This window comes from Ambystoma mexicanum, chromosome 11, assembly GCF_040938575.1.
Source record: "Ambystoma mexicanum isolate Mex_15411 chromosome 11, UKY_AmexF1_1, whole genome shotgun sequence".
Lineage (NCBI taxonomy): Eukaryota > Metazoa > Chordata > Amphibia > Caudata > Ambystomatidae > Ambystoma > Ambystoma mexicanum.
The window spans coordinates 729,757,773-729,772,037 of record NC_090934.1 but is presented as its reverse complement, the minus strand read 5'-3'; the positions used below and the strand labels follow the sequence as shown (position 1 = coordinate 729,772,037).

The 14,265-nt window shown below is 46.5% G+C and overlaps 1 long non-coding RNA gene across 1 annotated transcript; it reads right to left on the bottom strand.

Moving 5' to 3' along the window:
- Positions 1-9,147: 9,147 nt before the first annotated feature.
- Positions 9,148-9,936, bottom strand: LOC138504769 (uncharacterized). The gene is made up of 3 exons (XR_011279958.1): positions 9,859-9,936; positions 9,666-9,768; positions 9,148-9,259 (listed from the first exon to the last, which is right to left on the bottom strand). It is a non-coding gene; the product is annotated as an uncharacterized lncRNA (long non-coding RNA).
- Between the last annotated feature and the right edge of the window lie 4,329 nt (positions 9,937-14,265).

Here is a 14,265-nt window from a genome sequence, read left to right as displayed (position 1 = left end):
ATCAGTATTGTTTGAAGCATTAGATGGCCTCAAACCAATATCGCTGTAGGCAGTGCAGGGAGTGACAGAGCACACTGATTATTGTGTAATGGTTGAGGATCCTTATCAAAAAAAACTTTTGGGCTTGGCATGTTTAGAATGCAAACCGGATTCTCCTGCACTATGGCGTGGATAATAAAGGGTTGGGGTTTGAAGAACCCACAGCATCCAGAACCTTTGACTTAGTTGTTTGTATGTCTCCCTTAGTAGCTTTGAGGGCTTGCTCTGCCAGAAGTATCCTTTCTTCTAATTTGCATGTCCTTTCTTCTAAGAACATATCCAGAAGGCTGTGCATATTGGGTACCAATTTCTGGTCCCCCTTTCTTGTTTTTTTCCCCAGACACCCAGTCATATGTGTTAGTTGGCTTTTCATTTGCCCCTTATTTATAGATTATGGGCGGGGAACAGCTCAAAAGCGGTAGCACACAGTCACTATCACGTCCCACTTACTAATCCAGTAAGAAAAACTCAGAGAAGTTCAAAGGCACCAAACCTGTGGTCACTCCAGCTGAATATTTAGGCAATACAAAGTTAAAGGAATTACCCCAATAAGGAGACGGCACCAAAAGGCAAAACGTGCTACATGCAATAAGCGAACTACAAGAAAAGAAAACAAATTAATTAGATCTTAAAACTCAGTTAAAAATCATTAGGAACATTTCACACTCAATTTAGTATTTCCTAAAGCACCATATCTAGACTAAAAAACCCTCCAAGTGCTGAGCGTAATAGTCACTGCTGATTCAACCTACCCCAACTACAAAATGCACGACACAATAGTATTCTGGAAACACCAAGGGCAATCCTAGTCAAAGTACCTGTACAGCTTAACTGGCTCTGTTCAGTTCAGTCACATCTCCCCCTAGAACAGTCAAGCACCGGTGAAGCCTCGGAGGAACTACTACAGCAAAACAGCAAGGACCACAATCCATGAGTCACAGGCATGCTGCGGGTTTGGTGATTGAGGCAGCCCACTATATATGAATCGATCCAAGCCAGGCTCCCAGCTGGAACCACCGGAGAAGCCACAACAGCCCGCTCTGCTTGAGCGCTGGTGAGCGGACCTTAGACAACAGCCACACAGGAGCATATCATTGTGAAGTTCCCCCCTTGCCGGTGCAGCTGGTGGACAGAGGAGCGATCAGGGCCTGCATCGGTGGCCCAGCTGGGGGAATGCAGGAGCAGACAAAGGACACAACGTCTGTGTCCTCTCGTGCCCAGAACTGCCTGCCTTCCGGCAGGATGCGCTCTTTATTTGTAGTGTGCCTCAAGTCGCTATGCATGTGGGGCGTGATGCGGATCTAACATTCCTCCTTTTTTCCAACAAAAACACACCTAAATGTGGCTAGCAGCCATGTAGTGAAGTAGAGTCTTGTGTCGCTCCGCTCGATGCGCCCACTGATATGACGAAAACTCAAGCCTTAAACTAAAAAAAAAAAAGTCCTAAAAATCACCACACATGCCAACGATCGCCTGGGGCACTGTTATGCTCACCTGGTATCCACAGGGACGCCACCCAGCCAGTTGGTCTTTGGTGCCCTTTTCAATGATTCGCTGGTGCAGTTCTCGGTGGAATTCCGCCTGGAAATGTAGACTATGTTTAGGACAGCCAATGTAAGCCTTCCCACCTCCCTGTAATCTCAGCCTCTCCGGGTTCTCTTCTCACCTTGCTATCGAAGTTGGTGGGCTCTCCATCCTGCTTTCTGGGCAGGGGCGCGTTGTCTTTCATGGGCACGTGAGGTCAAGTTACTTCACTGACAGCGGCCCAAGTAATGTCTTTCAGGTAGGTCTTATTGCAGTTTATGGAGTTGTTATTCTTGCATGCCTTTTCTCTGTTTGATAATGTCTCTTTTTATCTCCCTTAGGTGCGTGGAGAATCCGCTTAGCCAACTGGGTAGGCTAGTTCTCGCCAGTAAATGATGGCGCACAATAGCGCTGTGATGCAGTAAGTAGCCATTTTGCGCAGCAAAGTCTTGTCTTCACTGACCTGTGTTTTCTCTTTTTCGTAGGTCACTGTGTGCTCCTAGCGCGGATGGCGTTCCAGAGCTATACCGGTCGAACAGCCACCAGCCAGGTAAGTCTCTAAGCAATTTGTGGTTGAAATGTCTCTACTACCTTCTTTAATGATGTCTTTCTTCCTTTCTCAGGTCCTTTGATCCGGGTGGCGAACCATCCACACGGAGCTGCCCAGGAGCTGTGAACAGTGAAGGATGGAGATTGCAGGTAAGATTCTGCTGCTGACGATGTTCTTTGTTGTTTTCTGCAGGTCCGGATCTTGCCATGAGAAGCTGGACACGGTGAGCATCACATTGCTAGTAACAAAGTAAAGCAACGCGTTTTATCTTGTTCGGGTCTGGTTTAAATAGTCTCTGCAAAGTAGTCCAGGTAAAGTAGTCCCTAGGCCACCACACCCCAAACACTATACCGCATAGCTTGGTTCTAGGAATCAAGCTATGTGGATGCCTCCATGTTGGCTGAAAGCCTGAATAAAGTAGTTCCCTTAACTGATGTCTTTCCCTATTTATGAGCCTGGCCCCAAGAGGGCCTGTGAAGCGGATACCAGGCCTTATTTGAAATCCGAAGTCTGATTCCACCTGGCCAATGCGCGTGCCAGTGGGGATCAGGGCTGAGGGTCGTGACAGGCGCCCGTGGAAGAATATTGGAACTGCTACGACTTGCCATTGGGACGCCGCACTGTGAGAAGGAGAACGATGAGCCTGGGACAATGGCGGCCATCGGGTAGTTAGGCGCCTTGCTTGACCCAGCACCAAGTCCGAAGACATCTCGAGCCCGCCTAGACTCAGGAGCACCCGAGGTCTGCAGAGGTGATCGAGTGCCTTAAGTTACGGGCATTGTAAAAAGTGATCCAGGCACACGAGGACCCGCAACCGATCCCCGGTGCCCTGCGCTGCCAATGGTCGAAGGTGCCAAGGCAGACGCCTGCTGTGCTGGCCGTAAGCCGAGAGTAAGAGGTGGGGCAGGAGGCCAAAGCGGAGCGCTCTGGAGATAAGCCCCAGGAGAGTCGGGACCGCCGCTGCTGCCCAGCGCGACACACCGGACGAAGGCAGGAGACCGGGGCCGGGCCTCGCTGAGGGGACCCCACGCACACCGCTGCCTAGCGCAACGGCACGGCTCCCACGGATTCACACGAGTGCCGAGCAATACACCCTGAGGCCGTTCATACGGTGGCCCCGCGCGGCCAGCGGAGACTCATCGCGGCCACTGTAGTTGGCCCAGAAGCAAACCCCACACCCGGCGTGACTGTGCTGAAGGGGCCGCGATCCTGGGCGAGTGCATCAGGAAGCACTGTTGAGCCACCTGAAGATGAGGGGTAAGGAGTTGGAGGGAGGGAGCACTGAAGCCACCACCACCCCAGTGCTACGTATAAAAGACACTGATGACCCCCGATTACAGTCACACACGCCTGGCTGCAGCATGCTGTGCCCAACACCAGACTGCACACAGCTGCACCGAGGGGCCCACTGAGACTTCTTGTGGTTACTGAGGCAGGCCCCAAAGGGGGGGTAGCATCCCGCCTAACAGAATTTGCGCACCATAGACCTTGTGCTAAAAGCCCCATGGAGCAGCCAAAAGACTAAGGGTATTGAGTTGGCAGTAAGCAGCCCAGCGGCCAACGCAGCCCCCGCGTAGCGGATATGCAGTACCGCCCCTGTGGGAGCCCCAGACTTTAAAAATACACTGCCCGCAGATACATACCGCGCCCCGCGCAGGGCAGTGTGCAGGATACTACGAGACCCATACCAGCACAGGGTGGACGCCGCAGGCGATCCGGAGGGGGTGCCGGCGCATGGCCTGACAGAAGCGAAGCTGAGGTTTTCAGATAGGGCGATTCCCCTTTCATCCTCGGGCACTGGAGAGGCACCTCAGGGGCGCCCTATCAACCGAGACAGGAGGAACTCATTCCGAGTGCCCAGTACACCACGAGAGCGCACCAATCTCTTGCACCACGCAGGACCTCCCAATTCATCCCAAAGGAGGAAGCGCGTAACATAAGTGAGCCAATTGGGCCCCTGAAAGCACTAACGCGACCCCGTCACAAAGCAAGCCATCACTACTACCGCTGCTAAGTCAACAGAAAGATCAGGCAGGCGAGCCTGCCCCCAGAGTGATGACCGCAAAAGGAGCACGGAGCAAGCACAAACAAACCACCATGGAGAACTTTGCGGCCACCAGGTCGCTCAAGCCAGATGCCTGCACCACCAATGAGGAGAAATCAAACACTGAGCCCCCAGAACCAGCGAACTTGCAGCTTTTGGAGGCCATCATGACCCTCCAGAAAACTATGGAAAGCAAAATTGACGCCGTTGCAATTGACCTAAACCTATTCCGGCAAGATGTACGCTTCATTGCCAGTAGAATGGAGGCTTTGGAAACCCAAGTGCGAGACAATACTGAGTCAAAATCTCAGCTCCTGCAAGAAGTGGACACCCTGGCACAGAAGGTGAAAAACCTAGAAGACAGAGCTGATGAGGCAGAAGGGTGGGCCCGCAGAAACAATATTAGAGTTATAGGCCTACCCGAAGTTATTGAAGGCAACGACCCCACGAATTACGTCGAAGACCTCCTACTACAAGAAATCGGAGCAGGGAAACTTTCCGAGGGCTTCACCATAGAGAGAGCCCATCGATCCCTCGCTAAGCGGCCACCCCCGGGGTGCCCACTCAGACCGATAATAGCCAAAGTGCTTGCTGAATTATAAAGACAGAGAAACCATCCTTGCTTTTTCAAGATTAGGCGGCTGTATACAAAGAGACTCTGCGAAGGTCGCCATTTATCCTGATTATACTCTACAAGTCCAAAGGAGCAGGGCCCAATTCACCCACACCAAAGCTAGATTGAAAAATGCGGGCCATCCGCTATATGCTTGTTTATCCAGCTAGACTAAAAGTCCTGCATAACAACAGAGCCTACTTATTCGACACGCCTGCTGAAGCCACTGAATGGATGGACAAGGAGCAGATCACAGACCCTGAACTAAAACAGCAGAAACCACGGCAAACAGCACCATGAGAAATCATCCCCGTAATCCCCAGGCAACATACACTTGATACACTGCACTGCGCTACGAAAAGCGGCAACCATAATTTAATCGGAACCGCGCCAGACACGAACAGCTTCACAATAGATACCATTTGAAGCAAACCTACTCCTGCCCCCAGGAATAGTTTGGGTAGTTTACCCGCCCGTAGGGCACCACGAGACCTAGGTCAAATGGAGCGGAAACGGGGTAGTCAGAACGAGGGAAACCTCGCTAGACTTATTTTGTTAAGGGTTACGTTAATGTTTAACGTTCAAGGGGAAGGGAGCCCCCATGTTGGGGACCCAGTTGAAGTTGTATACGCAATGAACCAAGACCACCCGCTGCATAATTGTTGTGGTGCAAAACAAGACCCCTCAAAGCAATGCAACCTACCAAACCAAGCGATTGGGCTACCTCATGGGCCACCCACAAGCCTACTACCACACTCAGAACATGGCTGACAAGATTAGAATCATGTCCTGGAATGTCAGAGTCTTAAACAGCTATGTCAAGCAACATCATGTCCACACATTCATGAAACGCCACAAAGTCAGAGTCGCCCTGCTGCAAGAGACCCACCTAAAACCATCCTCTTCACATAAGGTCTCTCGCAGCACCATGTTTGCCAATAAACTGTCTGTAATGTAATAACCAAAGATGCATGAGCTGTAATGACTAATCTGTTTGTAGCAATCATAATGTGCCAACGACTGCTACCAATCCTGTACCCCCGTAACTAAGTTCCTGCAAGTAACAGCGCCACAATGCCCCTGGGCTGTCTGCACGCTATATAAATATAAATAAATAAATAAAAAAATAAACGCACCCAAGTTGGCAGCGCTGGCCAAAGTCTGGAGAGGAACCCTGGTGGGCTCCACGTATTCCACGTACGCTAGGGGAGTCTTAATTTGGATTGCCCCTTCCATCCCCATCAACCTGACCCACACTAAAATGGACAACGAAGGCAGAATGGCCTTAATACAAGGCACCATCGAGGGGAGGGAACTTTGCCTGATCAGCACCTACGCTCCTAACCACGACGTCAGTCTTCTTTCACTCGTTGTACACCTGTCTGAGCCGATGCAGAGATGCCATAATAATTTGTGGGGGGCGACCACAATTGTACCCTGGACCCTCGTATAGACAGATCCGACAGCAAACACGTCCATCCTTCCCCACCCGCCAAAATACTGAACGTCTTTACACATCAATTCGCCTTGAAAGACCTATGGAGAGTACAGCACCCATATAACAGAGCTTACTCCTTTTACTCACCCCCACATGCCGTGCACACCAGAATCAATTGCTTATTCACTAGCGAGGAACACCTAGACCTGTTCGAAGACATACAATACCTGGCCAGGGTGCTGTCAGATCACTCCCCCCTGGTAACCACTTGGTCTGTTATAACGCCCAGACCCCCGGTTCCTACATGGAGACTCAGAAGCAAGCTGCTAGATGAAGCCTTCTGCGAACAAATTAGACAGAGCACGTCAGATTATTGGCAGACCAACATAGATAGCGTTCAACTCATAAGCACGGCATGGGAGGCATACAAAGTGGTGATAAGGGGAGAAATGATCGCTGCCACGGGAGGGGCCCAAAGATCCATCACGTCCTTGCTAGCGCGCACTGAAGACGAGTTGAGAGAATTGGAAAAAATTACGTCCCCAGACCTTGCCCACATAAATAAAACAATAGAGCTTAAGCAAGCCTTCCTAGCACACTGGGAGACAGTGGGGAAACTAAGGTACATAAAATACGTTGAAAGGAATCATGCCCTAGGCAACAAACCTGGGAAATTATTAGCATGGCTCTATAAACGCGAAATTCCCAGGAAACCCATTTGCCTAGTCCGGGGCACAGATAGCATAGAATATCCACACACAAATGGGGATAAATCTAGCATTCAAAGAATACTACCAGGCCCTTTATTCTGACCCCTCACCACCCACTGACATTGAAATCAAAGACGTCCTCGACATCATCAAGCTGCCTCAGCTTGATGAACAAATAGCCGAGGCCCTCGAAGGCCCCATCACCCCTGAGGAGGTCGCGGTCACTATTAGATTGCTCCCTTCTGGGAAAGCACCAGGACCCGACGGACTCCCAGGAGAGTTCTACAAGACCTATGAGAATATACTAGCCCCACTACTATCCCAAGTGTATAATGAGGCTTATGAGTTGGGACACCTTCCAGACACCATGAGAGAGGCAGTCATCATCCCCCTGTTAAAACCCAATAAGGACAGTTCAGAATGCGGATCATACAGGCCCCTGTCCATGCTCAATGTGGATAACAAGATACTGAGGGCGCTACTAGCAGGGAGGCTAAGGGTAGCCGCCCCGCTCTTAATTCACCACGACCAGACAGGGTATGTGCAGAGCCGTTCCATCACAGAAAACGTACGTAGACTGCACCATGTCATATATAGCACTGACAACAACCCGGAAAAATTCGCAGTGGCGTCCCTAGACGCCTCCAAGGCATTTGATTCAGTCTGATGGAAATGGCTCCACGCCACTCTGGCCAAGATGGGGATTGGGCCTACCTTCCTTAAATGGGTCGAACTCACCCACACAGAACCCACTGCCAGGGTGCGCACGAACAACACCTTCTCGGACAAGTGGACTCTCTCCCAGGGTACACGGCAGGGATGCCCTCTCTCCCCTATGCTATACATCTTAGCTATTGAACCAGTGGTGGCATACCTCAGACAGGAATATGGCGACGGGGGTATAGTAATTGACGGGGTGACCCACTTAGTCTCCATGTATGCGGATGACGTGCTTCTCTTCCTAAAAGACCCCGAACATATACTACCCGACATACTGGAGACATTGGAGGGGTTTCATAGATGCACAAGTATCCATATCAACTACGATAAGTCATGCCTGTAGCCCCTAGCAGCCCTAAGTAAGTCCAGAGGAACACCTCCCAACTCTTGCCCTAAAGTGGGAACCCACATCCTTTAAATACTTGGGCATTATGATCCACCGAGACCCCAAAACTGAACACCTGTTGAACACACTGAAGGCGAGAGAGGGCTTGGCCAAATCAATAGACTTCTGGAGCAAGCTACCACTTTCGGTGGCAGGCAGAGCAGGGCTTCTTAAAATGGTAGCACTACCAAGATTCCTCTACTTTTTCACCAATATCCCTTACAATATCCCGCAACCATTCTTCAAGGATCTAAATAAACTCTGTAGAAAATTCCTTTGGCTAGATGGTAGACACAGAGTCGCCCTGGAAACAACGCAAAGGCCGTATGACAGAGGCGGCCTCAAGGTCCCCAATTTTGAACTTTACTATATTGCAGGTCAACTGAAGCATGTGATCCAATGGATGGCCGATGACGCCTCAACCGACACTCGCCTTCTGCAACCCACAAACTCCCCAAAGCTACTCAGGGACCGACTCTGGATTGACCCGGGAGCGAGACATCAAGATTCACACTTAATCCGCCTCGGAAGCCAGATATGGAAGCGCCCCTGCAAAGTCGCCGGAGTAGTCAACCCTTACTCCCCACAGATCCCGATTGTTGCAATCATGACAACCAGGCCAGAGGGCCAGAAGGTGATAAGGAACACATGGGAGACTTACGGCATCACCACCCTAGGAGATCTGGTAGACGATCAAGGTATCCTTACGTTCACAGAACTACAGGAGTCCACAGGGATACCAACAGGACAGTTCCTCCTACACAGCACTGTTGTAAAAAGACTCTCAAAACGAGGCCGGAAATGGAGACCCTTGACACCGGCCACAAGGTCATTGAGAACCTGTTGAGTGCGGCAGAGGGAGGACATGAAACCTCAAGGCTCTACGAAACTTTGCTCAACTGTACTACACAACAAGAATTTAAGAGCAGGAGAAAATGGGAACTTGAACTTGACACGCAGTTCGCAGATAAAGAATGGGAGGTTATAACACACTATGCTCAAAGACCTTGGCTGTGAAGCCAGCGGTGCGGGCTGCACTCCTATACCCACTGGCAAGTGGTTTCCTTTAATTAGTAGTACGTTTTTGTCAGAGACATTAGGAAACACAAATATTGCAGGTTTTTTCCAAATATAGCTAATTTTTATTCAAAAGGTAATGAGATAAATGATCTCTGTTCATGCAGGTGCCTATAGGGGTGGCCAATGCATTTCGGAATTAACTTCCTTCATCAGGGCCTAGTAAGGATCATCATAACACACACATAAAATTAAAGCATCACCAAAGTAAAGCGGCATTCAACACCAACCGTATTTGACCACGATATATAGATCCATTTAGCACAAGATAAGGGTAAACCACATTCGTTCCACATATATTTGCAAAAGCATTTGTCCCATATATAAGTGTATGTCACCAGTCAGAATGTCAAAAAAATACGATCAGGCAATGTAAATGTAGGGATAAGAGAAAATATACATACGGATTGGATTGGTAGATATTAGTGAAGAAAGCAAGGCAAATGTGAGCAGTCAACGTACATACAGGGAAAAAGAAAAACAAAACAAAAGGGGATGAGAGTTAAACTTCACTCTATGATAAAACGCTCTCATAATGTGTGCAGAGGTAGTAGGGAGAACTGACCTTGCTTCCCTGTTGTGCAGTGGTGCATGTGGAACTGGCTGGAGAATCTCCCTGCGTGGAGAAATGCGTTCGTGCGCATTAAAAATGTACTCTCATGGAAGATCTGTAAGTGTAAGTACAGGGAAAGTATTAGCCTGTGTCCTGTGTGCCAACTGAAAAGGGCTGAATGCGCTGAACGTTGGCACAAGCTTACCTTGTGACGTGGGTTCTTTCGTAAAACTGAATGGAGAACCGCGAAGAAGCGCGTTTCTCTTGTGCAGCCCTGTTGTTAATGGCTGCTATGGAGACTAAATCAGTGTATGGGAGGCGAAAAGGCCGGTAAATGTGGCGGCCATACTATATTGGAGCGGAATCCTTAAAGGTAGCAGCGCAATAAGTAATGTACGGTGCAGTAATCATAATTAATGCATAATAAATTACCCGAAATGAAAAACCATACAGGGTGCGCCTTAAAATAATGTATCGCGTGAAAAAATGACAAAAACGTGTGGTAATGTGAAAAAGTAGGAGATTGTTCTCACGCTTCCTAAAAGTACCAGCTTAAATTTAAATCTGCTATGCTCGCTATAAATGTGTCCCAATGACTACTACAAGTAACAGAAGCTCAGTAAGGAATGAAGATGGTATCAGATGGTCCATGTGATATGATTTACATTCTAGTGAACAAGTGTGTAACTCATCCTATGAGTCAGGGAACAGATAATGCAAACACTGTCCGTTACATACCCGTGTTCATGCAATCATTTGTCACCACTATCACTCAAGCTGGAACTAGTATGTTCATGCGACTCCAATGTATAAGGTGTCACATGCGTATACGCACCTACATACAAATATGTTTATGTGTCTTATTCTTATATTTCAACAACAAGCCATATGTATCTAATTTCAAGATAAAGATAATGTGCGTCCCATACCCATTCCATAAATATATTGCTTTATGTTACAGACCCATCATTAGCATGAGAACTATTCAGATCTGACATACTATTTTGCTAAGAGCGACGTGTGCAGAGTGAACTCTGTTTTACCAGCAATTGCATAACATAGGGCAATTCTGTAAAGAAAAGCATATTCATAGTAATCTGGGTCACAGTAGAGATGAGAGTACAATAATCTGCAAGGTGGCGGGCATAGTTAGATAGGACTTTTCAAAAAATCTCTCCGACACTTATGATGGCGAAATGTACGATGGTAGTGTCCAAAAAATATTTGTGCAACATGTGGTTCCGCATTATCTGTGCAATTGAATGGAATTTATCTCTTTTAGAAAAATCATAGGAAACAACTCAAATCAAACTCGTCATTGATTCTATCAGGTGATAAAGCATCAAGTTTGTCAATCCAAAAGGCTTCCTGTTGGGCCCTCCATTTCTTCATATCTTTGTTGGGCTTTCTGGTAGATTGTACTTCCAGTACTGCAAACTTCAATTGTGTTACAGAATGGCCATTTGTCTTGAAATGTCTTGCTACTGCTGAGGTCATGTTATTATTGCGGATGCAGGATTTGTGTTCATTTATCCTGACTCGTATCTTACAAGCTGTTTCTCCCACGTAATATATACCGCATGGGCACTTGATGGCGTAAATTACGTTTTCTGACAAGCAGGTCACGTGGTACCTGAGTTTAATTTTAGCTCCAGTTTTGGGGTGCATTATAGTATTACCCTTCATCACATTATTGCAATTGCTGCAACTCATGCAGGGGTAGGTACCCGGGTGTTTGTCTGGTTTCATGTTTGCATTCTTGCCTCTCGTGTTCACCAACATGTTGCATAGATTGTTACTTCTTTTGTAGGCAAAGATTGGCGGTTGTGGGAACAAATCCTTGATTCGTATATCACTTGTTAGTATACTCCATCTGTCCCGGATTATATCCTTGATTTTGTTACTTTGTATGGCATATGTAGTGATAAAGACAAGTTCAGGACTTTTTCGTTCTGTTCTTTTAGTGAGAAGTAGTTCTCTTGTTGTATTCCTGTCTTTTCGCGTGCCGTTTGCAAATCAGTTTGAGGATAACCTCTTTCTTTCAATCGTTCTTGAAGTAATTCCAATTGTCTCTCACACTCTTCTGGGTCGCTCACGATCCGTTTTATTCTTAACATTTGTCCAAACGGCAGATTGCGTAGCATATTTGGTGGATGGAAACTCATACGATGAAGTAAGTTGTTTCGATCTGTTTGTTTAACATAGAGTGTTGTGTTTATCCTGTTCCCATTGATTACTGTTTTTACATCCAAATAGTTTATATTAGGGTCTCCAACCTCTAGGGTGAATTGTAAACGTGTATCTATGCCATTCAGGTATCTCAGAAAAGCATCCAATTCTTCCTTTTCTCCTGACCATACTCTGAAAATGTCATCAATATACCTCACCCAGGTTTTCAAGTGAGGTTTCCATCTTATGTTTTCCAGGATGTTTTTACTTTCGAATACGTACATAAAACAATTGGCATAGGCTGGCGCCATGGTTGCCCCCATCGCCGTCCCAGATATTTGTTTGTAATATTTTTGATCGTACTCGAAGCAGGAATGTGTGGATATAAACTTGAGTAGAATCATTAGGAATTCCTTATTTGCTCCAATTTGTCCTGTTTGGAGTAAGAGGGTCTGAACTGCCTCTTGACCTTGATCATGGGGTATGCTCGTGTACAGACTTACGACGTCTATAGTAAACAGCATGTCATGTTCATCTAGTTCTATCTGGTTAAGAATTTGCAAAAAGTGTGTGGTATCCTTAATAAAAGTCGGGGTTTTTTGTACAATGGGTTGCAAAAAGTAATCTATGTACGTGCCGAGAGGTTGTAGGATACTCTCAGTTGCTGACACTATTGGTCGTCCTGGTGGTTTATCCATCCTTTTGTGTATTTTGGGAAGAATGTACAGATGCGGCATCTTGGGGTATACTGTAAAAAGATATGATTTAGTTTTTCTGTAATCCAATGGTTCTCCAGTGCATCCTCCAGAAGTAATTCTAACTTGTTTTTAATCTCCATAGTAGGATTGTATGTTAATTCCTTGTATGTATTAGTGTCAGCCAATTGTGTTTAAACATTCATTATGGTAATCTTCGGTGTCTTGTATTACAATAGCGCCGCCCTTGTCTGCTGGCCTGATTGTAATAGAATCATCCGTAAACAAATGTTTGATCTGAGAAAGTTCTCCTCTGTTTAAATTGTACCTATTCAGATTTTTAAACTGAACTTGAGATAAGTCTTTCATGACCATTTTTTCAAAAATGTCTATGGCTGGTACGTGTACTGGTGCACAAAATGTACTCTTGGGTTTGAACTCCAGATATTCACTTGTTGTCTCAGGAACTGGTGCATTTGCCGTTTCTGCAAAATAAGTTTTAAGCTTAAGTTTACGTATAAGTTTATACACTTCCACTTTCGTCTGAAACTTGTTTGTGCTGTGAGTAGGTACGAATTTCAAACCTTTTTCCAACGTTCGCACTTCTTGGCTAGACAGAGTCCTTTTAGACAAATTAACTACTAGTTTCGACTTGTCTGTTGTCTGGTCTGGACTCCTTGATATCTTCCTCTTACCTCTCCTTGTCCTCTTCCTCTTTGGTCTAAAAAACCTTCAGTAGTTTGATTAGTCGGTTGTGATGGTCTTCTACCTGTTCCTGAACTACTCGCTGACTGTTTATCAGTACCTTGTTGTGGTCTTGATTCTGCAGTGTCCGACTCTGAACTGCTATTATCGCTAGTTGGCCTGTTTGTTCTCGTATTAGGTTGTGTATATTTATCTGCCCAGGTATAAACTTCGTTATTCAGATAGTCGTACTTGTCCCTGCGAAATTTTCTAACTTTTCTGGCTTCGAGATCCTGCTCGTAGCTTACAAGCTTGGTATTAATGTCTGCCAAAATCTCTGTGAAAGATTCAACGTTAGTTATCTCTGTGATTTCTTTTGACAGTGTTTCAATTTCGCTTTCAAGTTGTTCAATATTTCCTGATAATTCTCTGATGGTAAGCAGTATCAAGTCAAGCGAGCACTTATTGAGAATCTGTTCCCATTTCTCGACGAAATCCTTGCTCTCTTTACATAGAGTTGGACGTAGCGATATCCTCAACCATCTCGGGATTCTTTGTACTTTGTAATATCTGCCAAGTGTAACAGCATGCAATTTTCTGTTAATTAGCTTTCTGATTGAATATTCGAGTTGCTTGATCTTACTTGTCGGGTCATTAGTTGCTTTGGTACGTGTTGTGTCTTTGATCAACCCCAATATGGCATCTGCTTCGTCGGTTGTGAAGCCTAATGTTTTCGCCCTTTTGTCTGTTAAATGTTCGATATCTTCATAGGACATTTTTGACTGTGGTGTGCTGCAACTCAAAAGGTTTTTTGAGGTGAGTGAGCACTACCAATGTTAGTAAATTATTCTTCTCATATTTCAGGTAAATTCTTAAAAGTTCAGGGTGCAAACCCGCTGTGAAAAGTGCCTCTGTGGAATGGCACTGTGAGATACTATGTTCAAAGACCTTGGTGTGAAGCCAGCGGTGCGGGATGCACTCCTATACCCACTGGCAAGTAGTTTCCTTTAATTAGTAGTACGTTTTTGTCCGAGACATTAGGAATCACAAATATTGCACGTTTT